Consider the following 24,816-nt stretch of genomic DNA (forward strand, 5'->3'; position numbering starts at 1 on the left):
CTGCTGGGTGCTGGGAATCAAACCCAGGTTCTCAGGGAGAGTGGTCAGTGTTCTTCTGAGATACCCCTCGAGCCCCCAGTATTTTTTAATGTGGGAACATTCTGAGAGTGTCTTGGGGGATTTGTATGGCTCCTTCTGTTAGACATTAGATATAGTTGGCATTTTCTTTCTTCTAGACTTTTCTTTGCCTCATTCCTGTCTCACTGACTGACCCTTTGACTCTTCACCTGCTTCTTCACCTCTGTTCCTCTCACTGGTCCCCTGCTGAACTATTTGATGATGCCCTTGCTCTGGGTACACAACCCTGCAGCCTGGCTCTGTCTGCATGGGGTCAGTGGTTTAAAAGAAGGAAGGGCAGGGTGGGGGCGGGGTAAGGAAGCAAGGTAGGGAAGGAGAGAAAAGACATGGGAAGAAGTGAGGAGAGGGAGGGAATGAGGACAGGAGGAGGAAGGAAGGGGATGAAGGAAAGGTAGGGGAAGAAAGAAGGTGGGAAGGGGGAGGGGCAACAAGAAGAAACGAGGGAGGGAAGGCAGGAGAAAAGGGGGGGAGTTCAAACCACCAGGCAGAAGGAGGCAGTTTAGGCCAGAAGTCATGCTAGGCAGGAGCATCTCAGAGAGGATTTAGGCCTGATCCCAGCTCTAGAGAAGTGACACCTTATTAAGGCCTGCCCAGCTGCCCTGTGTCCCCCTGATGGAGTCTGGAATGCCACACTATTAGCCTCAAATGGCATTTTGAAATGGCTTTTTTTTTTCTTTTTGGGCGAACCCCAAAGACATTGCTAAGATTTACATTTTCAAATATATGCTGACCTTTTTTTCCTCTTTCTTTGAGTTCATTTGTCATCAGTGTATAATTGAATCAATATATTTCCCGATCAGCCCCAAGATTGAATAAGGTCACAGGGAGCCGTGTGTGGGCATTAGACGTCATTATTTCACTCCGAATGAGCGGCCATGGCACAGAGCAGTCCGGGCGCCAAATGAAATTCTATTAGATTCTATTACACTTTTACAATTATAGAGGCGTTCCAATATTACAAGGGGAAATGAAGTCATAATAAAAAAGCCCAGAGGTGTATTACAGAGAAATGGGCACACTATTTTTCTAGTTAAAAACTTGATGGAGGGAGCTTGGCTGGTTTCAGTTGCTGAGATGTGACCTTGTTCTTGAAGCCCCTCAGCTGCTCTGCTGCCTTCCCTGCTTGCGCCTCTGCTGCCTGAGGATCTACAGGGGGACCCAGAGAAGCCACCAACCCACTCCACTCACAATGAGCCATTTCCAGGGCTACGGGAGACATAGACTATTCTGAAAAGACGCTATTGTCACTCTCTGAGCCATTGTTGGGGACATCCCAGAGTATATAGATACAGCATGGTGACCTAAACAGGATTGTAGCAGGTAGACATGGTGCATGTAGACACGAAGCAGCACCTCAGTGAGGTCTAATGGGGCCCAGGGGCCTATGGAGCAGGACTGGCTGAAGGATCAAGGCAGACCAACTAGGCTCTGACAGAAAGGGAAGGTCTGGAGACACAAATAGGAGAAAAATCACTAAAGTCACAGCCCGGAGTATGACAAGCCTAGGGGCTAGAAGTTCACCCTGGGTTTTGAAAGAGGTGGAGATAAGGGCATGGAAGGCAGCGCAAGGGTCAATGCTGGAAGGAGGCAGTGGAGGAAGAGCCTCTCTCATATTCTAGCACAGAGTTGGGTAGAGTGACTTGGGATATCTGATGGCAGAGGAGTCTAGTCTGGCCTGGGATGATTGATAGCTATTGGGAGGGGTATGTCTTAGTCTCTCTTCCAAATGCTGTGTTAAAATATCCTGATAAAGGCAACTTGAGGGAGAAAGGGTTATCTGGGCTTACAGTTCTAGGGAGATACAGTCCATCGTGGTGGGACAGACATGACAGCAGGCAGGGAAGGTATGCTGGCTAGTTTTAGGTAACAACACATGCTAGAGTCATTTGAGAAGAGAGAACACCAATTGAGAAAATACCCCTGTAAGACTGGCCTGTGAAGAAGCTTGTGGGTCATTTCTTAGTGATTAATGTGGGGGGAGCTAGCCCACTGTGGGTGGGGCGGCTCCTGGGTCCTGGGATTATGTAAGAAAGCAAAATGAACAAGCCACTAAGTAGTAGTCCACCATGGTCTCTGCTTCAGTTCCTGCCTTGCGTTCCTGTCTTGATTTTATGTTGAAAGACCCGCTCGGAATGCTTCTGCATGCCCCCTGCCCCTCTGTCTTCCCTGCCTGTGCCGGTGCTGGGTGTTCTCTCTGGAGCAGGCGGGAGGAGCAGTTGACTGAGGGCAGCGCGGCGGGGACTGAGCAGGGCAGGGCCAGGGTTCGGCCAGGGGCTGGAGAATGCAGCGCGGGCAGCGCCTGGAAGGGGAACTTGAGCTGGGAGAGCAGCGGTGCTGCTTGTCCAGGAGCTGCGAGCGGGGAGCCACCTCCAAGGCCAAGGACACGGGGGCCGCGGAGCTGCCGGGGCCTCCCAAGCCTTCACCCCGGCAGGGCTCGCGCCCCCGGCCCGCCCCGCCTGGCACCGCGCCTCGGGGCTGGGGCCGAGCAACGAGCACCAGGTGGGCTGGCCCGAGGGCGAGAGCACCAGTTAGGCCGGCCCGGGGCCCCGCCCCCACACCCCCACCCTCCGTCCCAAGGTCAGCTATCCGGACGCGGAGGGAATTGAATCTGTTGTACCAGACACCAGACCTTGAGAATATGCTGATCTGGAATGGCTCTGTGTCTCATTTGAACCATCCAATAGAAATGATTCTGTATTTCGCCTCATTTGAAAGACTCTGTGTTTCACCTCATTTGAATAACCCTGTATAGCGCCTCATTTACATTGACCAATGGGAATAGCTCTGTACAATGCCTCATTAGAATTATCCAATAGAATCCCTGCTTCTAGCTTGCGCCTTTTTCCCTATATAAGGACCCCTTTCCCTTGGCTCGGCGCGCTTGGCCTCACAGAAGCTAAGTCGCCCCGGGTACCCGTGTCTCCAATAAAGCCTCTTGCAGTTTGCATCCAAGTTCGTGGTCTCGCTGATTCCTGGGTACGGGTCTCCTTCTACGAAAGTACCTCTTCGGGGGTCTTTCAATGTGATCAGGACATGTAAGCTGAAATAAACCCTTTCCTCCCCAAGTTGCTTTTGTCCTTGCTGTTTATCACAGCAATTAAAAACCCTAACCAAGACAGAGCCATGGTGGCAGGAGCAGAGCCTGCCAACGGCATTATACCCACAGTCAGGAAGCAGAGTGCACAGGAAGTGAGGACTCTAAAGCCTCAAGGCCCACCCCCAGTGACCTACTTCCTTCAGCAAGATTCCACCTCTTGAAGGTTCCACAACAGGTCCAAACATCAACTGGAGAACAAGTATTCAAGCACTTGATCCTCTAGGGGATATGCCACATTCAAACAACAGGCATCCCAACAACAACAGAAGACTTGGTGTGCGCTGAAGTGGCTGGACAGTGGTCCACAGTGAGGAAGGCCCAAGGAAAGGGGCTCAGGAGAGTCTCAGGGGCTGGGACAGAGGTCTGAAACCAGGACAGAAGCCTGGAGTCCTCTGCTCCCCTTGGGTTCTGGGCAGGTACTGCTGGCTTCTGAGTGGAAGGACACAGGTTGGCTGGTTCAAGGCTGCCCCTCCAGCCCAGCAGAGGGTCCATTATTCCCAGGGCATGAGGTCCTCAGACCATCATATAACACAAGAGACTATACAAAATTGTACAGTGCCTTGACCAGAGCTCATACCATTGTTGCCTGGGCAGGTACTGTTCTGGGCAGGTACTGCTGGCTTTCAGTGTCCTGGGGGGGGGGCTTAGGATGGGTAGGCTAATATGTCATATCTGTTCACTTCCCTTTCCCTTGGGAATATAGTATGTTTTCCTACCCATAGATGCCTCCCCAAGATGGCTGACCCCTACTTACCCAATGAAATCCTAACCTGTATAGGGATTTTGTACATGCAATTAAAGTCACTTGTCAGCCAACCTTAAAATACAGAGGTCCTTGGCTTGAGCCATCAGGTGAGCCCCTATGAGATGGAAACCTTCTCTCTGATTAGTGGCAAAAAAAGAAGTCAGAAAGATTTAAAGCACATGGAGGACTTTTTGCACTGTAATTAACTTAAAGACAGAGAGACCATAGAGTGAGAAATGAGGACATCATCTAGAAGTTGAGAGCACCCCTGGATGACAGCCAGCGGGGTCATGGGGACCTCAGTCTTGTAAGGGGCGTGGATGCGTCTGCTGCCAAAGTAGCAGGAATGAACTTAGATGAGGAGTCCCAGTTCTCATTAGATGCAGCCAGTAGACACCTGACTCTAGCCCGGGCAGACAGCTTCAGTTTCTATAGACTTCATGAGCAAATGGACAGGGCAAGCCACGAAGTTAGTGGCGATTTGTTATAAAGGAAGACTAATATGCACCGAGATTTCTTCTGGACGAGAGGCAACAATGGTATGAGCTCTGGTCAAGGCACTGTACAATTTTGCATAGCCTCTTGTGTTATATGATGGTCTGAGGACCTCATGCCCTGGGAATAATGGACCCTCTGCTGGGCTGGAGGGGCAGCCTTGAACCAGCCAACCTGTGTCCTGAGGAGGAATTGCCCAGGTGATGTACACATCTGGGAACAGAATCAATGCTCTGTCTCCTATCTAGGGAGTCGAGGGTGCTTTGTCACTTAGAAATGTTGCAGTGATTAGTAACTTTCCCAGACACCTTCATGCAAGCAGCAGCCAGGAGCAGACAGAAAAAAAAAAAGAAAGAAATGAAAAGTTAAAAAATAAAACAAAACAAAAAATTCCTCTTGCCAAGAAGCATTCCCCATCCTTGGGGGAGATGAAGGAAGAGACGACTCAGGCCTGGACGGCTCACCAGAGATATCCTCTCTCTCTCTCTCTCTCTCTCTCTCTCTCTCTCTCTCTCTCTCTCTCTTTTTAAGATTTTGTTTATTTGTTATGTATACAACATTCTGCTTCCATGTATATCTGCACACCAGAAGAGGACACCAGATCTCATTACAGATGGTTGTGAGCCACCATGTGGTTGCTGGGAATTGAACTTAGGACCTCTGGAAGAGCAGTCGGTGCTCTTAACCTCTCCTCTGAGCCATCTCTCCAGCCCCCCCGATATCCTCTCTTATAAAACTGCTCTTGGCCATGTCCCCTACCACCTGGAGGCAAATGCCCAAGGGTAAGCAGCCCAGAGCCAGAGAGGCTCCTCCTGGAAAGCTGCTCCTGGAGACCCTGCCTTAGGATTTGGGAATCTAGGCCTCTGTTTTCCTAGCTTTGAATCTTAGCTTAGATCTAGACCAACCTCCGATATTCTATAATTTGCTCTGAAGTAACCTGAGCTTTAAAGTGGCAGGTCAGTACCCATAACTGCTTTCACCTGAGCCAATTGAGAATAAGATGGCTGTCCTCTGCCCTAACACACACACACACACACACACACACACACACACACACACACACACACACACACACACACAGTTTCCTCAGGTGTGGGCAACCCAGGATTATAGCTCCTGTCGAAGGTGGGACACACCCTCCCCCCTAGGGATGTGACTCCCATGTCCTAAACCCTGATGGATGTCTGCTAGTGTGGGGGCCTTGCCTGTGGGAACAGGGCAAGACAGTGCTCATCTTGGCTCTTGGGCCACTCTCAGGCAGTAATGGGAAGAGATGGAGATAGCCAGTTCTGGCCTCAGTTCCCATGGATCTGCACACAGTTCCCAGTGTGAGCTGCTTTTGCACATGGAGAACCAGTGCCCCTGAGCCTCCCGCTCCACATACAGGCCACCAGCTTTCAGGAGCATTGCATCTGCCCAAAGGTGACTCAGGAAGCCGTGACCACCCCAAGGCTGCGTTCCTAGTAACTCATATAGTGCTTCTGAAAGGGATTCCCTCATTTTCTTTCCTCCCCTTCTCCTTCTCTAGAGAGCTTTAAGGGTAGGAGGCCCCGGGGTGTTTGGCCTTCCCTGCAGGCAGCCCCTACCCTCCCCGGGGCCTGAGCCCAGGCTCTGGCTGTGCAGAGGCTTGGAGCTCGAGGCTAATTGTGAATTAGGAGCCCAATTATGCCCTGCACAATTGGCTCGGCGCTACCTTCTCTTCCCGACAGACATGTATATTAATAGTTGGCACTTATTGAACCAAATATGAATATTCATCTTCATTTATATTTCAAGGCTTTTCCTCCTGGAGGCCCGCAGGGCTGCGACCAGCTCCAGCCCCATCACGGAGCTGACAGCTCACACTCCTGGGCCCTGACTCCTGGTTCGTGGGCGGCGGACTGGGCTCCCAGCTGTCCACAAACACTCATTAGGGGGGCCGGACCCAGCGAGCTGCAGAGAATGTGTAATCGCGCTGCGCGCTGCTAATTAGGGAACTGATGGGGCATTGAGGGCGAGAGGACGAATTCTTTAAACAGAGGACGGGAAACTTGAAGAGCTGTAATTACTTAGAGCAGAGTTCATCTCAGAACTTGGGAGCCAATGAGTCTGATGACAGCCCTGCTGTATGGAGGTCAGGGAGAAGGCCGAGTACCTGGGACTCGTACCCGGCCTCTAGGGGGCAGTGTGGAGCCACTTTTCTGTAGTCCTGATGCCACCCGGCTGGGTGAGCCCCTCCCCTCCCAGGGGCAGCTTCCTCTGCCTGGCCTGCTAACCCAGGCTCCTGCTCAACTCCAAAGGGCTCCCCTAGCATAGGGGGGTCAAGTCAGGCATTCCCATGGCAACTCAAAAGGACACATAAGAACACTCCAACAGGGTGTCTCCAAGGTATGTCACGTAAACTTTCTACCTAGTCTCAGTGGCCTTTCACACTGCATTGTGCATGCATCTACAAATGTATTGGCACGCTGATGGATACCCTGGGATGCTTGCTGCCTATGGCCTACAGGTTGGACAGGCCTCCCAGGAGAACTGTGGACCCCACCACTCTTCTGCTTTGAACCTACCTTCCCATCTCTCACATGTGCTCCTATTACAGTCTGCACTGCTCCTATAACCATCTGCATTGCTCCTATAACCGCCTGCACTCCTATAACCCATCTCAGGAAAACCCCTGTCTTTCAAATATCAGCATAGTTCCCCTCATCAGTGAGTGCTTTGAGCCAATTCCTTCCCTCCTCTGGTTTGGTTGGTGGAGAGGACAGGATTAGAGGACAACCAAAACCTTCCTCATAGTCTCAGCCAACTGGCCAGTAAGAGGAATCTGGGCAGCTTTTCTGACTTCCTTCCAGAGCTGTACTATCCATTCCATAGCCACTGACCCCACAGGGTTATTTACATGAATTAAATAAACCTGTAAGCTTGGTTCCTTATTCATACCAGCTGCATTTCCATGTTCAGTAGTCACACATAGAATATTAGCCTTCAAGGTTCTCAGCTGATCTCTACTGAGCATGTGGGCCTTCGAGGTTCTCAGCTGATCTCTACTGAGCATGTGGGCCTCCAATGTCCAATAGAACTTTGATTCCAGGCCTTTAGGGATCTTTTAGTTAATACCTAGAGGACCTCTGCATGGTGGGGGTAGGGGTTGCTCATGAAAGTCAGTGTTTAGGGTCGCTAGCACACTTGCCTCCCCGATGGACTTTTGAAGTTGTAATTAGCAGGGATAGCCCTGTTCAATCATTGGCACCAACTCCTCTTAGCAACATGGCCCCTGTGCTGCAAGAAGAGATCAGAAACAAGCATTCAGACTGGGTCTGGCTGAAACCTTCATGCATGAAGCCTGTGGCTGGGCCTGCTAGATGGGGCTTCCTGTTGTGGAAGGAGGCTTTAGTTAGGGAGAGGCAGGTACCCAACCAGAAGCCCACCTGCTCCCTCCCTGCTCATCAGCTTCTAATACATGCAGAAGCCTTTCTTGGTACCCCTCTAGGCTTCACTGAGCTCAGTTGCTGCCCTTGGATTGGGGCTCAATCTCATGTCTCAGTAAGGTCAAAACCCATCTGGCTGCAAGGTGGTTCTGTGTTCACAGCATCCAGAATTTCATTGTGTCCTGGGGCAGCATACCAGGACAGAATGCTGGAGTCACCTCCCCAGGGGCTCCCCGGATGTGCACCTGAGCTGGGCTAAGCAAAATGTGGGCACCCAAGGGGGCGTTTCTCGGATGAGGTTTCATAGACATGTTCTGGAATCCGGCGCTGCTGAGAACATGAGCTTTTAGCCCTAGAGATAAGCATGTAGGTTCATATCCAAACATGTCCTTTTTGTCAGAGAAGCAAGGATGGGGTGGGGGGATCAGAAAAGTGAACCCTAAAGGTGTGAGTGGTGGGACCGAGAGTAGGAAGTATCCTGAAAGCAGCTGGGCTGGGCAGGGACTTTTCCTCACCAGTGTAGCCTCTCCCTTGAAGAGGGTCCCTAGGTAGGAAGCAAGCTCTGGAAAGGGAGGAGAGACATGGTACACTTGCTCCATCTTGGTACTCCTTCTGTAGCTTGTGAAGTGTTCCTTGATTCATTTTAGTAACTTTGGCCACCAGCAGGGCAGGGCTGTCATTCCATTCTGCGGGAGAAACTGGTTCTGGGGGTGCCACATAGAGGGAGGGTCCAGATGTGACCTGGTGTTCTTGCTCTCTCTCCATCCTGGGCTATTACTACCTGCAGAGTCCTTGACTGTAGATACAAAGGTCAATGTCACAGCAGTCACATGCTTCCAAATGACTTGGATTTGGGGTTGTGGCTTGTGTTTTATATGGAGTTGAAAGAAAGTGACACAGATAAGAGATTATGATTAACCCAAATCAACCTTGAAAATGATCCTAGGAGAAGCCTATACAGGCTGCAGGGATAAAGAGGTACCTACCTTGAACCCCCAAACCTCCTCCTCCTCCAAGGAGGGGCTTCTTCCTGAGACATCTGAAAACAAGGAAGAATTTTGAACATGGGTTAACTTGTAGAAAGGAATTTTAGTTTTACTTCCAGGTTGCCTGTAGGAACTTAATGGTGGAATAAGGATGAGAGGTTCAGATTCCAGGGGCCTTTCCTAGCATTGGGTTCCTAGCATCTGTGGGGTTCATGGAGGGAACGCATGGATGAACTAGCCAGGACAGTGTGGCTGGTTGTTACTTGAGAGAGGGGAGAAAAGAGAAGGGGAGGATGTGAAATATTGGTTCAAGTGTATAGATGTCCTTGCAATTGTTCCAAGTTCAGTTCTAACACAGTTCATTGGCTTCAGGTACTTGGGAAAAACTTTACCCAGCTAGGAACAGAAGCGTCTCACTGGCTAAGACCAGAAATCAAGAGTGTTGTGAAAATATCATTTCTTTTTCTTTCTTTCTTATGTCACAAATCACCTGATCACTGTCCTCCCAAGCGCCCCCAATGGTGGCTTTTGCTTTTAGAGCTTGCTGGTCAGAACCAACAATGCTGTGTGGTCTACAAGTGCAGTGTTAGTGGGCATCTTGTTGACCCAAGCAAGGAGCGAGCTCTAAACTGTGTTGCTAGTTCTCTGCATACAGCTTTTGGTTCCAGGTGGCTGGGGAACCTGAAACCTCTCCTGGGGTTGTTTTTAATCAGACCCACTGGAGGTGCAGAGGCTACAGTGAAGCGTGGGGGAGTGATGGGCGCCAACAAGGATCTTCAGCACACAAGCTCCATGTTCCATGAGCTGGAAGCCACTCTGGAAGGACACATTGGGCATGCACATGGCTATTAATAAAACAGAGCCTTGATTTCCATCCTTCTAGTACTCCCTCTGGAGCCCAAGGGGAGTGTGGGGAGGGGCAGAATGTGCTAGCATTCCTGGGTCCCTGGCAGAAAGAATCTCTAACAGCCCCCAAACCTCACCCTCAACCTAGAATGGTTATTAACATATTAATTAATATTTAAAAACTCATTATGCCTTGATGATGGCTTCCTTAATCTGCTTTTATATTAATCGCAGCCACCAAGGAGCAATAACCATACTTACGTGGCAAAATGGAGTCATTCTACTTAATTACCGAGGAGGTTTTACAGGCAGTCTTCAAAGCTCGCAAACAATCAGAGGGTTGATGGGATGTCTTCCTTTTAGAGTCTCTGCTAAATTGGATGCTCTGACAGTTGGAAGTTTTATCTTGTATTGAGATGAAGCCTCTCTCCCCACACCTCTATTCTTCATTGTGCCAGCCTGGAGCCCCTGGTTTCCTTAGTTATTGACCTGAGGAAGCGGCCTGGATTCTAACTCCCATCCTGCATCTTGGCCTGCTACTCCTGGAGGCAACACAGACCCGAGGTCCTAGCCCGAGAGACCCTCCCTTCTCTTCCTGTGGGTTCTGTCTGCTTAGACATGAAATTCTGGAGCTGTCCTGGCAGCTTTAGTCTTTCAGGTGGGCTGGCCTTCTTCCTGTTCAGTTACCTGGGGGTTGCTCTGGCTAGACTCAGAGCACACTACCTGTTACCTGCATGCTTCCCCTACCATGTTTCCTTCAAACAATGCCCAGCTCTAAAAGGGACTTACACAGCCTCTACCCACCAGCCCTGCCCACTGCCCTGGGCTACTTGATAGAAGCAGTGGTAACTCAAGTTCAGTCTATTGGGACCACTGTGATAAGACTGGGATCACACAAACCTTCCTGTTCTGACAGGTCTCTATCCTTGGTCCCTTGGAGGATCTGGGACTTCTGTCACATCTGAGAGGGGCAGCCTGCACTGTGTGATGGCCCTGGTGGCCTTTGCCTCACCTGCCTCCTGCAGCTCCATCAATATTGGTTCTTATGGTGACATCAGGGTCTCAGGTGAGTCAGGAACATATGCTGAGGCCAGCGCCTGGTGGACCTAGTATGCCATCTGTCCAGAAGGCCAGAAAAAAGTGCTTGTCAGCATCTAGAAAATGTCCCCACGCCTGGCCCTCCCTTCTAAGCCTGGCCACAAAAAAGCCTTTTGGGCAGAAACAGAGTCAAATGGTGTCCAGAGATGAGATCAGCTTCCTGTGCCTTAGAAATTATGGGGAAGTGACAGGCTGGGAAATTGGTGACTCCCTCCCAGGGTGCTGATAACCCTGGAGATCATTCATCACCCATACAGGGATGGCCAGAACCATTCAGAGTGTCTGTAGGCCTAATGGGAACATACAACCATCAGGATGGGGCACAAAGAGCTGTCAGCTGCTAGGTAGTGCGGTGAAGCCTGGCCCTGGACAGCTGGTAATTGCTGACTTGAATCAGGACCCAGGTCTCAGGGTGGATGTGGTGGTTAATCTTCATTGATTTAGAATCACTATAGAAACCCACCTCTTGGCATATCTGTTTGGTTGTTTCCAGAAAGATTTAACTGAGGAGGGAAAACCGAATGCCCCTGAATGTGGGCCGAAGAAGACTTAATAAGGATAAAGAGAGGGGCTGATGAGATGGCTCAGTAGGGTAAGGAAGAAGATATCTTATCCTGGGGATTATGTGTATATTGGGGTGTAGGGCACCTCATTCTGAAGGCATTATCTTAATTATCTGCCTGGATGGAGATTCAGATAAATAAAAGAACAAAACCAGATCCTCAGTGACATCCTCCCTCCCTGCGGTGCTCCCATGTGGGCCTGCAGTGTTCCCATGTACCACCCAAGGCAGTGGTTTAGTGATGGTGGAAGAAAGGGGTGAAGACAATGAGCCCAGGGCATTCTCACAGTTGAGCCCTCCGCTGAGAAGCTGCACCCCCAGCCCTGCTTGTTGGTGTCAGTTATAATTCCTTTCTTCTCCTTATCATCTGGCAAGACTGAGCTTCCTATCCCACAGTGGGGCCCCATGATAAACTTGGCCAAGGCACCATGACTGGAGTGCCATGGACCACTTCCAGATGCAGCATTTCACCTCTGACTTGAGGTCCTCCATATTTCATATTTGCTGGCCCAGCCACCTGGGCAATACAAGTCCAAAGGGTAACAAGCAAGCCTGAGGCCTTTCCCTTGTATCACCCTGAACCTTCCTAGAAAAAGGACGTAAGATAAAAGAAAACAGAGGGCTGAAGAGATAGCTCAGTTGGCAAAGTATTTTCTTTGCAAGCACAAAAAACGTGAGTTCAAGCCCCAGAATCCATGGGGGTAAAAAAAAAAAAAAGCTTGGTGTGCTGGCACGTGATTTTAATCTCAGTGCTAGGGAGGCAGAGACACAAATTCCTGGGGTTTACTGGCAAGCCAACCTAGACTAGTTAGGAAGTTCTAGTTAGCCAGTGAGAGATCCTGCCTCACGCAAACAAAAATGTGGATGATATTGTCCTTTGGTTTCTACATGTCCATGCACTAACATGAACACACACACACACACACACACACACACACACACACACACACACACACACCAGTCCTCACGGAAAGATTGAATTCTGAAAGATTATATTTATACACAAGATTCTGAGTTAATCTGAAAGATAGTTTTGAACTAGGCAAGGCTGCATACATCCACTTAACTGGGAAGTTCAAGCATTTTCTCTGTTTCTTCTCAGGTGCTTGCATACATGAGTCCAAGAGCCAAGTGAGATGGATTATAGAAAAGGAAGTCCCACAATTTTGCAAAACTGGATGAATAGATCTGGCAGTGCTGTGCCTGCTGAACTCAGGTGGGTCCCACTCCTGTCCATTCCTGACTGTCATTCCTAGCTCCAGATAGTTCATATTCAGCCAAGTGCTGGCTCCATTGAGGAAGGGGCTCAAGGGACCTTGTGCCTAATCAAGAGATATGACAGCAAGGAAGATGAGAGATGGCCAAGGAGTAAGAAAGACAGGAGGAACCCCTTTCATGAGGCTGTGAAGTTCTTTAGAAATAGAGACTGGGGAGAAATAAGAGAGTTCTGCAGAGTGTCACAGAGTGATTGGGGGCCATGCAGAGACTCAGGTTAGACACAGGGCCTTTCCACTCAGCCCATCCTCCTTTCTCTTGGAGTCTATCTCAGAACATCATGCCATCATCTGCCACCATCTCCCATGTCAGAAGTCCAGCTCAGTCTTGACGTGTCCTCCCATGTACAGCCCTCACATTCAGGAACCAGGAACTAGAATGTCCAGGGTCATCCTTTTTTTCACCATGTCAAGTCCCCATGAGGCTAACAACACCAGTGTTGTTTCCTTTCTCCCAGTTTAGCTTCTCACCACAGCAAGGTCCTATGGGATCACTGTGTCCTAAGCAGCAGGGCCACATATTCTCTGTAGCACTAGGCTGCTCCTTCCTCTGGTTCCCAGCTCTCCACTGTTCCCAACCCTAGGGCACAATACTGAATGATCCCATGAATCATTACATCTGAAAATAGTCTAGGGATGAGATGCCTTGCCCAGTGCTTAGGCAGATGCCACCTGCTTCCTGCCAGGATGGAACAGATACCAGCTCTCACGAAGAATTTCTGCAAGGGAAGCTGGTATCTACCACAGACTGAAGAGCAGATACTAGCATAGAGTCACCAAGTCCGCACAAGTTGTAATCAACAGTCACCTCATATACACAGCTCCCAGCATCAATCCTTTCCACCCCTGCAGCCTCTTCCCTGGGGCAAGTCTTCAGGATTCCCCTGCCCATCATCATTGTCTGTGGATAGCCCTGCCTCCAAGGTCACTCCTTTGTCCTCTGCAGGAGGAGCCTTCTGTGTGCTGAAGCTCATATCTTACCATTCCCCATGAGCCTCCCTGTGTAGAGAACCCCAGAGTAGCTAGATCTCCTTGGTCTAGCCCACAGACCCTGCTGACTCTCAGCCCTATCCCATACAAGCCTTCCTTGCTGTCTGCTGTTGTGGTACCATGAGCTACAGCCCCTTACCTTCCTCTTGGCCTCTGCTCTTGAAATGAGTGCAGAGTATTTTCCTGGCTGCCTCCCATGGGCTGTTAACCCGGTGAAGTCCAAGATAATGTCTTTCAGCATTTTTTTTTTTCATTGGAGACTTTGGCACAAATGTTCAGCACATATTTGTGTAAGGAAGCAAGAGAGATGAAAGTAGAACAGGCCTCTCCCCTGGGCCAGGCAGTAGGTACATTGTCTTCCATTTACAGAGGGTTGCCTGGCCTTTAATAGTGCTAACGTAGACACAGCCGTTTCATGCCTGCGATTAGACACAAGTTCTGAGTGATGTTAAGACTGGACGATGGAGATCTCCAACAGTGGGACTTCAAACTGTAGATGGTAAAGCACAACTTGAGAGATGCCAAGCTTCCCAGTCTCCTGCACCAGACCTGCTCACAGAGACTGGGAAATTTGTTTCAGAATCTAAGTCCACATGTCCTCCTGCATTAGATAAGAAACCCTGGCTTCTCCTGTTTAGGCACATCTACCCATCTGAGGAACTTCTGGCACAAGCCACACAGAGGAAAATGGTATCTTAGCTCTATTCAGACTTAATCTGCTCCCCAGAGATTGCAAATGTCTGTACTGAAAGAAGTGTGGCCTGAGAAACTTGGCTGCCTGGGAGATACTATGGAGATGCCTACTATCCTGGGCTCTGACCTTTTCTAGGGTTGAGAATGGTATGGTGCAGGGTGGGGTGGAGAAGGGGCAAGGTTTAGAGAGGAACAGTTACTCTGGAGGCAGTCACTAGATGGACCTTTATGCTTGTACTGATTTGGAAGCTGTCCAACTGAGGTTGTACCAGGCAGAGACAAGGAAGTTCTAGAGGCCTGTGAGAACTGTGAGATTCCAGGGGCTGGGAGGAGAGAGCTGGTGCCTTGTAGATTGCTTCTAGTGAGGCAGGACAGCCTTGGGAATAGGATTTCACAGCTTCCATGCTTCCAGGGTCATCAGTCAACCTTAGTAATTGATCCTACTGAGGCAAAGTTCGAAGTCTCCTTTCCACACCACAGAAAGAAACAAGGCCATATATCAAAATATATCAAGCCAATGGATATGAAACAGTGCCCTCACATCCTTGAGGGATGTGTTCTAAGACCCCCAGCAGAGGTATGCCTTATACCTTGCATAGTACCAAGCCTACACATATGTACTACTTTCCCCATGAGTCCCACAGTATGGCTGCATAGTCCCAGAGTTACTCTGTCATTCCATGTTTGGTGTCTGGGTATCTCCTTTGCATCGCTGCTCTTGTGCTTTGGGCCACTGTTTGGTAAGCAGGGGTCATTTTAACACAGGTGTTTGATAGCAGTCAATCTATTAACCAATAGAGCTAGTAAATGGCTGATGGGCAGGTAGTGGGCACCACATAGATATATTGGACAAAGAGTTCATCCATGTCCTAGTTGGGACAGCAGAATGTTATGGATGTGGTGCACAGACATACATGTAGGTAAAATACCCAAATACAGAAAAGTTTTAGAAAACCTAAAAAAAAAATCTAAAAATTGTATTTCTAGAATACTCCATGTAATATTTTCTGACCATGGGTAATAGAAACCAAGGGAAGGGTAATCATGAATAAAGGAGAGATTATTGCTGTGGTTAAAGATCTAGAGCCTTGCTTTCTGTGTTTGAGGGTCACCTCTATTCCTTAGAGGCTATGTGCACTGGACAGGCTACATGACCTTTCTGTACTTATAAAATGGGGAGCAATGTGGCCACTGCATCATTCAGCTGTAAAGTGAGGGGAACTGAAGATACAAAACTTTTCCAGTGATGCTAGATGGTATTAAATGCCATAGAAATGAGTCCTTTTATTTTTATATGATTGCTTGGACTCTCTAAAGAAGAAAGGGATTGGAACAGGCTGCGTGGAAGAAGGAGTCATGCACCGGGGCTTTGAAGGATTAATACAATTCCCCGTGGAGGGGAAGAGAGAGAAGGATATTCAAAGTGGAGGACACAGCTTGAGTGGGTAATTAGGTTGTCCTTTGGGGGACTGAGGAGAGGTGTAAGGTGACTGGTGCCAGCAGGAAGGGGAGTGTAGTGTGAGATGAGACCAATCTGAGGTGCTGCCCTTGTGAGGTGGCTAAGAAGCTTCTGAAAGACTGATGCCAGGGTCAAGGTGTGGTCAGAACTGCGTGTGTGGAAGTGAAAGTGGGTGGGGAGTTTTCAGGTGGAGAGGAGGAGCAGACACAATGAGACGTTCGCAATGAGGCCACCCTTAGGATTAGGGACGGCAAGGGGGTCCTGGTATGACAAATGAACACAGCCTCCTAGCTATAGCAAGGGCATCTTCTGAGTACCTAGGCCTGGCCCTTCTTTCTTTCTCCTCTTTGCCCAGTGGAATTCTCCAAAGCCCGACCCTTCTTCTGGTGTGTGGCCTTCATCTGCTGTGGCTCTGCACTCTTCCCTTTCTGTTCTGGGGTGGCAGAGTGAGAGACCATCTGTTTCTGGATTCTGGTCTCTGGTTTTAGCCAGAGTCCCGGAGGCCTGTGATATAAGTTTAGTTTTTTCCCAGTAACCTTCCTAGGTCTTAGGTCAATGAATACACATGCAATGACCCCACAGGGAAGTACCAGAGGCAGCTCTTTCCCACTCCTGTCCCATTGTGTTCTCCCAGACACACATCCTGCTTTCCTAATCCCCCAAATGCCTGCTATTCTTCTGCCCTTTAGATTGTATAGGGAAAGTCTGATTTGCTTGATTGGTTTTTGTTGCTTCAATGATGGAATAGAACCCAGGTTAGTCCAGTCAGTGTTCTACCACCAAGACATACTCCTAGCTCCTTAAAAGATAGATTTGCACTGTAACTATACAAAATTTATCAAGCACTTACAGTGTGCTAGGCCTATTATATCTAATAGGAGAAAAGGTTACTATGTGACCTTAGGCAAGTCACTAAATCTCTTTGTCTTGCCCTCCTTTTTAAAATGAAAAACAAAGAACTCATACCTATCTCACAGCCTTTTAGTGCAGGTTAAATGAGTAGACATACAAAGTTTTTTAACATCACACTTGGCTTCTAGCAGATATTAAAACAACCATGCCTCCATCAGCACAACTTAACACATTATAGTTCATTCCATTTTCCAGATATTAGTCTCTTGGGAGGCAAGGCGGGTTTGGGAAGTCACATAGTTAATCAAAGGAAGGAAAGGCAATAGCTAGGTCTCACTTCCAAATCCACTTTCCTAACTCCAGCTCAGCTGCTTCCCCTATGGCCCTCTCTGGAAGATCTCCCATAATCTGGTCTCCTCTTCTTCCAGTGGTTGGCCTCTAATGGGACACTGAAGTTATGCCAACTGTTTACTTCTCCCATACCTCAGGGGAAGCCAGAGTCATTGAATCCTAAAGGAAGACACCAGATGGTATATGACACTGGATTTGTAGGGAGTTGATTTGAGAACACAAGGCAGGACCAAAGACAGTTGCTGGGAGGGCATGGGACAGGCCCGTGTAGCTGTCTGAAGGTTTCCTGGGATGGAAGCAGACAGAGAAATGGCCCAGATTATTAGGATCACAGCATACACTGTGGGGTCCATGTTCTCCAAAGTAGCCTTCAAGATCCAAGAGGCTCAAGTCTTAGACCTCCAAAGGGACCAAGGATGGTGATGAGAGGCCAACCCTGGCTCCACTTCTGGGTGGATGCCTAAAACATAGGTCCTCCAAGTTTAACCTGAGGCAAGACAGAGCGGGAACCTTGTTTTCCCAGACTATCAAATGGGATGCATAGTTCACCCTAGTGATTTTTGAGGGACTGGGAGGCAGCCTTACCTAGAGAAAAGAGTCCTGGGAATTAGAGTCCCAGCTTGGGACTCTAATGTGCTCACATTGGGACTTCCCAATGTGCTTGGCCTTCTGCTCTGAAGCTGGGCTCTGGTTATTCCAGGTGGGGAAGGGAGGATGAATGGTCACAGGTGAGGGACTTTGCAAGCACCTATATGCCCTGAAGCAAGGACACCTGCTGAGTGGCATCTGGCTTATTCAGAGATGGCACTCGAGTTTATTTGTGGCAAGGAAGAGCTGCACCCTGTCATCTCAGGGTGGGTCTTATGACACTGGGACATATCTGCACCAAAACAGAGTCCCTGCCCCACAGAGGCAGCTTCAGCTAAACATACATTTGGGGACCTTTAAGTGTTCCCGAGCATGGAAGGAAGATACCCTGATTTCCAGAGGAAACCCACTTGGAATCCCTTCACATTCTCTCCTACAGCTTTTATAAATTGCTTGAAAGGAAGCAACCAGAGGCCATCCGGGTCCTCATTTGCATATGGAAACACCCTTATTCCTTAGAGCAGATTTCCTTAATGCTCACTGTGTCTGCGTTGCCTAACGCCACCGGAAGCATCAAGAAAGTCCAAACCAGGCGAGTGTGAGCAGCAAGGGCGGACTAAACAGGTGCAAGAATGGGCAAGGACAGGACAGGGACCTGGTAGAGAAAGCTTCATCCCGCAGCAGGGCTATCTAGGCCCATAACAAGTTCCCGCCCTTGGTCTTGCTGCGCCTCCTGCAGAGAAACCCTGGCTGGCTGGTGGTTGTTCCCAGGTCAACCTGCTAGGCTCCCATGGTCACCAGCTGGCGGCGCGCAGGCCATCCCGGTCCACTGCGCGCAGCCCTCCGCCCTCAGAGCGCACATCTTTCTAATGGGATAAGACGTCACACAGGTCAGGGAACAATTTATTATTCTGCTAGCTGGAGCCAAGTTTCTCTTTGAAAAATGGTTACTCCCGGAGTCGGCAATTACTTCAAAATAAATTTACCAAAGACAAAATTGTGCCTCTTGGGTCAGTAAACGACTTGCCTGTTTGGGGCTGAGCAGACAAGGTGTTTATTAAGGACCGCCTTCGTTTCCTGTGCAGGTTTTTCAGTTTGAATAATTGTCCAATTAAATATAATTTGGAAGTCGGTGCTAACCCAGTGGCTAGATTGCAAGAGGAAGAATCACTCCAAGGCGTGCATTAATAAATCCCGCGGAGCCCCATCGCTCCCCAAACCCCTCCTTTGGTTTAATTTTGAGATTTTTTTTTTTTGTCTTCCCACAGCCTATAGCTTTCCGTTTGGAAATGAGCTTCTTTTCCCTTAAGGATTCCTAGGCCTTGCTTCCATCTGTCTGTCTTCTCCTCTCCAGCAAACATCTGCACTAGTGTTTCCACAAAGGGTTTCTCCGGCTGGGACCTCACACTGATACTGGGACTAACAGCCCATTCTTTTATGGGCTGCACACTTGTGGGCTCTTTCTTTTCTTTGTCCATCCATTCAGTTAACAAACACCTAAGAGCACTTCTTTCTTTCTCTCTTTCTTTCTTTCTTTCTTTCTTTCTTTCTTTCTTTCTTTTTTTCTGAAGAGCCAGGCCTTGGGCTGGATCCGGAGAAAAATCAGATATAGTCTTGCTCCTCAAAAATGCTTCAGCCCAGTAGGGGGACATATTAAATGGCCATTGACTGTCAGGCCCAGCCCTTCATTGTTGCACACGGGGAAACCGAGGTGGTGCATGTTAGGCAGTGGTTCTCAACCTTTCTAACGCTGCTATCCTTTACTGCAGGCCCTCATGGTGTGGTGACCGCCAACCATAAAATTATTTTATTGCTACTTCATAACTGTAATTTTGCTACTGTCATGGATTGTAATGAATATCTGACATGCAGGATATCTTGTATGTGAACCCCAAAAAGGTCACAACCCACAGGTTGAGAGACATTGATGTAGGGAGTAACTGGGGAGCAGGATTGTTTATACATAATTCCCCATTCACCCCCAGAGTGTGCAGAAAGGGAAGCCCGGATCTAGTCAAGATACTCCATCCTTTTGGGCATGGCCTGTGGAGGGCAGCTAAGGAATCAGAGCATTGATGTGATGCTATCCTGGTCAGCCAGGTGGGGCCCACAGGGGTAAAACAACATCACAGTGGGGATCTCCCGGTTACACAGTGATCAGTGGCGTTGTCCTGGACGTAGAAGTCATCTGTCCTAGGTAGAAAACAGTGACAGTCAATATCTAGGCCAAGCCTCAGACCTAGGGAAGGACCTGGACCCACTCTCTGGGAGACCGAGTGCAGTGTGGGCATTTTGTGGCACCCTCTGTCTGGAAGCTGGTGCATGAATCCCAGGAGTGACCAGTGTCCCTGTATTGGCTTATCGTAGTCACTCATTCATGAAGCGCTCATCTATGGAGCCTCCGTTTGCACTAAACACTGTTCTAAGTTCTGATGACAACAAAGGGCACACATCCTTGCTGATGTGAAGGCCGTTTGTGTTTTCTGCATTTCATGAGACAGAATCTATCTCACTCTATAGCCCAGCCTAGCCTGCAACTCAATACATAGTTCAGATGGCCTCCATCTCGTGGCCTCATTCTGCCTCAGTCTCCCAAGTCCTGGGATTATAGAGATGAGCCATCACACCCAACCAATATGGAGGGGGTTTTCTGTTTTTGTTTTTTGTGAGAAAGATACTAAAGCAAGAATGAAAATGTACAGTGTGTCAATTATGATTAGTGCTATTCAGATCACAGAGCAAGTCCTGCATTAGGGAGTATACTGGATGTGGAGAGATTTTGAATGGGGAGGCTGGTGTCACTATCACCAAATAGTTGGCATTTGAGAAGAGTCTTAAAGTAGGTTAGGGTATGAGCCCAGGATCCATGCTCAGGAGGGCTTTCTGGATCTGAAAACAGATTTCTGTTAGATCTGTTAGGTGGAAGCATGCAAGTAAGTGTGTGTGTGTGTGTGTGTGTGTGTGTGTGTGTGTTCTTCAACAAGGAGGTCAGAGCTGGAAGGAGCAAGACAAGTGTGTGGTCTGGCTGAGTCATAGAAGAGATGCAAGTAGACACAGGAAGTTAATGAGAACAGGCCAAGGGTAAGAACAACTTCCAGGTTCCTCTCTAGGTTCTCTGCTGCTTCAAGCCCCTGCAGCTCTGTGGCCTCAAAGCTTCTCTACAGGCCCACAGTGACCTCCCCTGGCTCCTCTGAGAAAAGTACTGGCTCCCAGGCAGCACTGTGGAGTCTATGGGAAGGAGGCATGGAGCAGGTGGTAAGGAGGAGGCAGGGACCCAGGAGGTTGGGCCCCTCTGGCTGTTCTTCCCCCATTCTTTCTCACCCTCACAGAAAGGGAAGGAAAAGCACTTGTCTGCCCATATTCACAGCCATGGAGGAGATCCAGGTTGAAAGAAAATCAATAAGATGTGTCCATTTGTGTGGCACAAAGGAAGAAAGGTCTGCAGACAGAAATAGGCCGGGATTCACACGCAGGCGGCTTAATAAGACTTTCCCTCCAGTTTGAAGAGGACGGTAATTTAGATTTGCCTTTGAACGTCTCCTTTTTGTGCCTCAATAACTCTCAGGATCAACCTGCTTAGGAAGCAAGGGAAGAGAGATTGGCTGCCTTCTTAGAAGACAAGCCCGTTTGGGAAGGCCGCTAGCTCGGAGAAGTTCAAACACTGGCCTTGAGAAAAGATGAAAGTGCCGCGTCAGCACATTCTCGGCCCATTGATCACGATGGAGGCCTGGGCCCGGTGTATTTGGGCTGAAGCGGGACAATGAGAACAAGGCCAGACTGCCAGGAGGCCTCCTCCGAGCATCTGTGGAGCAGGAGATGCTCATTACTGGCAGCGGCGCTTAGTGACCAGGTGGCGGCAAGAGGCAGCTAGACCCTGCGTGCAGAGTATGGGACCTTACAGCATACATATCAAGGCCCAGGAGGCAAGCAGGCCCCTTCCTCAGGCTGTGGCCAACAGAACCCAGGCTGGCTCTGCAGTGGACACAGTTCATTTTCTTAACCAAGGATTTCTGCAGAGTATGTCTGGGGTGTCTACAGGAAATGGTAGGTTGAGTTTTGCTTTTGGGATTCACTGAGAACATAGCAACCCAAAAGATGGAGCCTAGCTTAGCCAGACTTTGGGTAGGACTGTGCCACCTACTCTGTGTGCCTAAGGGACTCTCAGCTGGGCTGTCCACCCTGACAGGAAATGCTAGAGTCCTGGGGCAGTTTCAGGAAGCTTGGTGGGTCCCTAGAGCAGAAAAAGCTACCTCAGGCAGATTCTTTATCCTTTTCCATAGACTCAATTCAAATATCTCTGTTGTCATCTTCCCATGAGAGACAAATATCTGCCCTTGTTAGACAGACATTGTGGTACATGCCTGATATCCCAGCACTTAGCAAGTAGAACAGGAGTTCAAGGTCATCCTCAGACACATAGTGAGTTTGAGGCCAGCCTGACCTAAATGAGACCTTATTTTTATAAAGTCCACATACAAAAGAAATGCCCTGTCCTCAGTAGTTGCTTTTCTAATCAGAGCCCTTGCAACACTGACATTTTGCTGACACACCCTCCAACTGCAAGCTCCTGTAGGGTGGGTACTCTGCCGATAGCATACATACAGAGCCTGGCTCAGTGCAGCTACTATTAGCATATTCATGGGCTTCCCTAGCCTCATGGCATGAAGGCAAGGCCAGCTGGGGTCCTGTGTTCCAGATAGTTCCCAATCTGCCAATGCCATATGTGGTAGGTGAGAAAGAGGCTATTCATGTCATATGAGCTGTAGCTTTAGCTAGGGGCTTTTCTGTCTTGGTGCCTATAGTCCCATACGGGTCTTCCAGAGCCATGGCAGGGCTGGACACTGGAGTCAGGAGACTATCCCAAAGCCCAGTTGCATTTGTCTCCATTGTCCTCCTTCCCAGTTTCCTCTGTGCCACTTTCTGTCCAGTATGGTGACCCGGCTGTGGAATTTAAACCCAGCTAGTTGACCTTGAGATGAGCTGGAAGTGTAAAATCCACACCACATTCTTGAGTCATAACTACGCACAGAATGTAAAATGTCTTACTAAAAAATGGACCTGTCTGAATTCATTCCCTGAAAGGCAAAAAGAATATGTATGGAACATGCTATGATTTGGATACCAAGTAACCTTTCAAAGGCTTCTGTACTAAAGGCTGGGTCACCCATGCAAGCAGTGTTCTGAGAGGAGGCCTTTGGGGTGTGACTTCTGACTTCATCAGTGGACCAGTCTCTTGCATGTCCCATCAATGCTTTCATGACATGACAGCATTCTTGGGCAGTGTAGAAAGTAGGAGATGGAACCTTCTTGTAGGAAGGGCCACTGGGGTGTGTCTGGGAAAATTTATCTTGTCTTAGGTTCCTTCCTTGTTCTCCCTGCTTCCTGGATGCCATGAGGTGAGCAGCTTTCCTCTTCCATGCATTCTCCATGATGTGCTGCCTTGCCAAAGGCCTAAAAGCAATGGATCCAGGAAACTGTGAGCCTTTTAAATTTCCTTTCAGGTGATTGTCATAGTGACAAAAAAAAAATCCAACACAAATTATATGTTAAAGTGATATGTTTTTGAGTTTAAAAAAATCTAATAACAATAATGGGCTAAGTAAGTAATCTAAACTGATCTGATCTTTTATTTTCCTTCATGAACTATGACGATCTGATCTTTTTTAATTTGACTATGGATTCATAATATGTTTTGTTTGGACAACTCTGGCTCCATTGTCTCTGGCATGAATTTTCTAGGCATCCTTGGTATATGTGGTGGGTATGAAAGTACTTGAACTAGGGATAGTTTCATAGGGATGATCCAGGCAGTTAAGGGAGAACATCCCTGCCTGAGGAGTAATTAATGCCTGAAGATAAGCCTTTTGGAAATATCCTTTAGGTTTGTCTAGTGCTAGGAGCTAATGGCCATTGTAATGAATGAGGAGCCACTTTCCAAGGCTTTCTCTCATTGGTGACAGAGGTGCATGGGTAAGAAGAGAGAAGCTCTGGTGCATCTGTCTGCCATCTCTGCAGTGTATGTGATGACAACAATGTACTGCTTACTTTTTCTGTTGCTGTGATAAAATACAATGACCAAAAACAACCTTTAAGGAGGGTTTAATTTAGCTTACAGTTCTAGAGAAAGAGTTCATAATGGTAGGGAAGACATAGCATGGTGGCAAGAGCAGGAAGCGCCACAGATAGGAAGCTGAGAGGAGGAACAGGAAGCAGAGCATGGTTATAATCCTTACCAGCTCACTCACTGACATGCTTCCTCCAGCACAACTGCATCTCCTAAAGGCTCCATTATCTCCCTAAACGGCACCACCAACTGTGGACCAAGTGTTGAAATACATGAGCTTGTGGGAACATTTCTCATTTAAACCACCTAAATAGTGGAACAGACAGGTAACCAGGGCCAACTGAGCTCTAGAAAAGGCCTGGAAACCCATCCTAGGGCTAAAGATTGGACACCATGGTTGTCTGAGCTCATATAGGTTCCCTCAGCCCATCTGTCCTCTGTACCTGTGCTGGCTCACTAGCTGAGATGGTCCTTTTGCTCACCCAGCAACTCCTGCCTGAAGCTATGAGAGCCAGTTTCCTGACACAACCTCAGAGATCACTCTGTCCTGAAGCATGACACCCGAGGCAATCCCAGCAAGAGCCAATAGAGGAGCTTGGGGAGCTGGTGCAGGGGCCAGGAAGCCCTGCATCATTTGAACAGCTTCAGAAAAGAATTGACTAGGAACCAGGAAGGAGGGAGGGGCAGCCTTCTAGAGTCCAGTAGCTCCTGATGACAGGTCATTGGAGGCTGGGGTCTTGAAGAGCAGGGTCCTACGAGAGATGAAAATTCCAGGTGATTCTGGTAAGACGGTGGAGAAGTGGGCAGGTTGGGGTGAAATAGTTCAGCTAAGGGCCAGGAACAGCCGGAGGGTAGAGGGCAGATAGAGTCTCAATGGGTATTGATAGTCTTCAGGACTCAGGGGTAGTATTAAGACTCCTAAATCTGTCCTCACATAAAACCCTGCCATGGGCATGTGTTAGCAAGGTGACTGGCCGGGCCCCATACTCTGCTACTCAACTGTCCCAGGACACCTGTCAATATCCCTTCACTCCTCTAAGCCTTGTGAGCACAGTACACCACTACAGTACACAGACAAGCTACCCTGAGGGTGGACACGAGGCTTCCACTGAAGCCTGAGGCCCCCTCTAAGCCTTTGCCTTCTCATCTGCACCATCTTTTGGGGGCCTGGCCATTGCCTATCTGTCCTGGAAGGCCTGGGCAGTGGTGCAGCCTTTGCCCCTTGATGGAG

Source organism: Cricetulus griseus, chromosome 3 (assembly GCF_003668045.3).
Source record: "Cricetulus griseus strain 17A/GY chromosome 3, alternate assembly CriGri-PICRH-1.0, whole genome shotgun sequence".
NCBI lineage: Eukaryota > Metazoa > Chordata > Mammalia > Rodentia > Cricetidae > Cricetulus > Cricetulus griseus.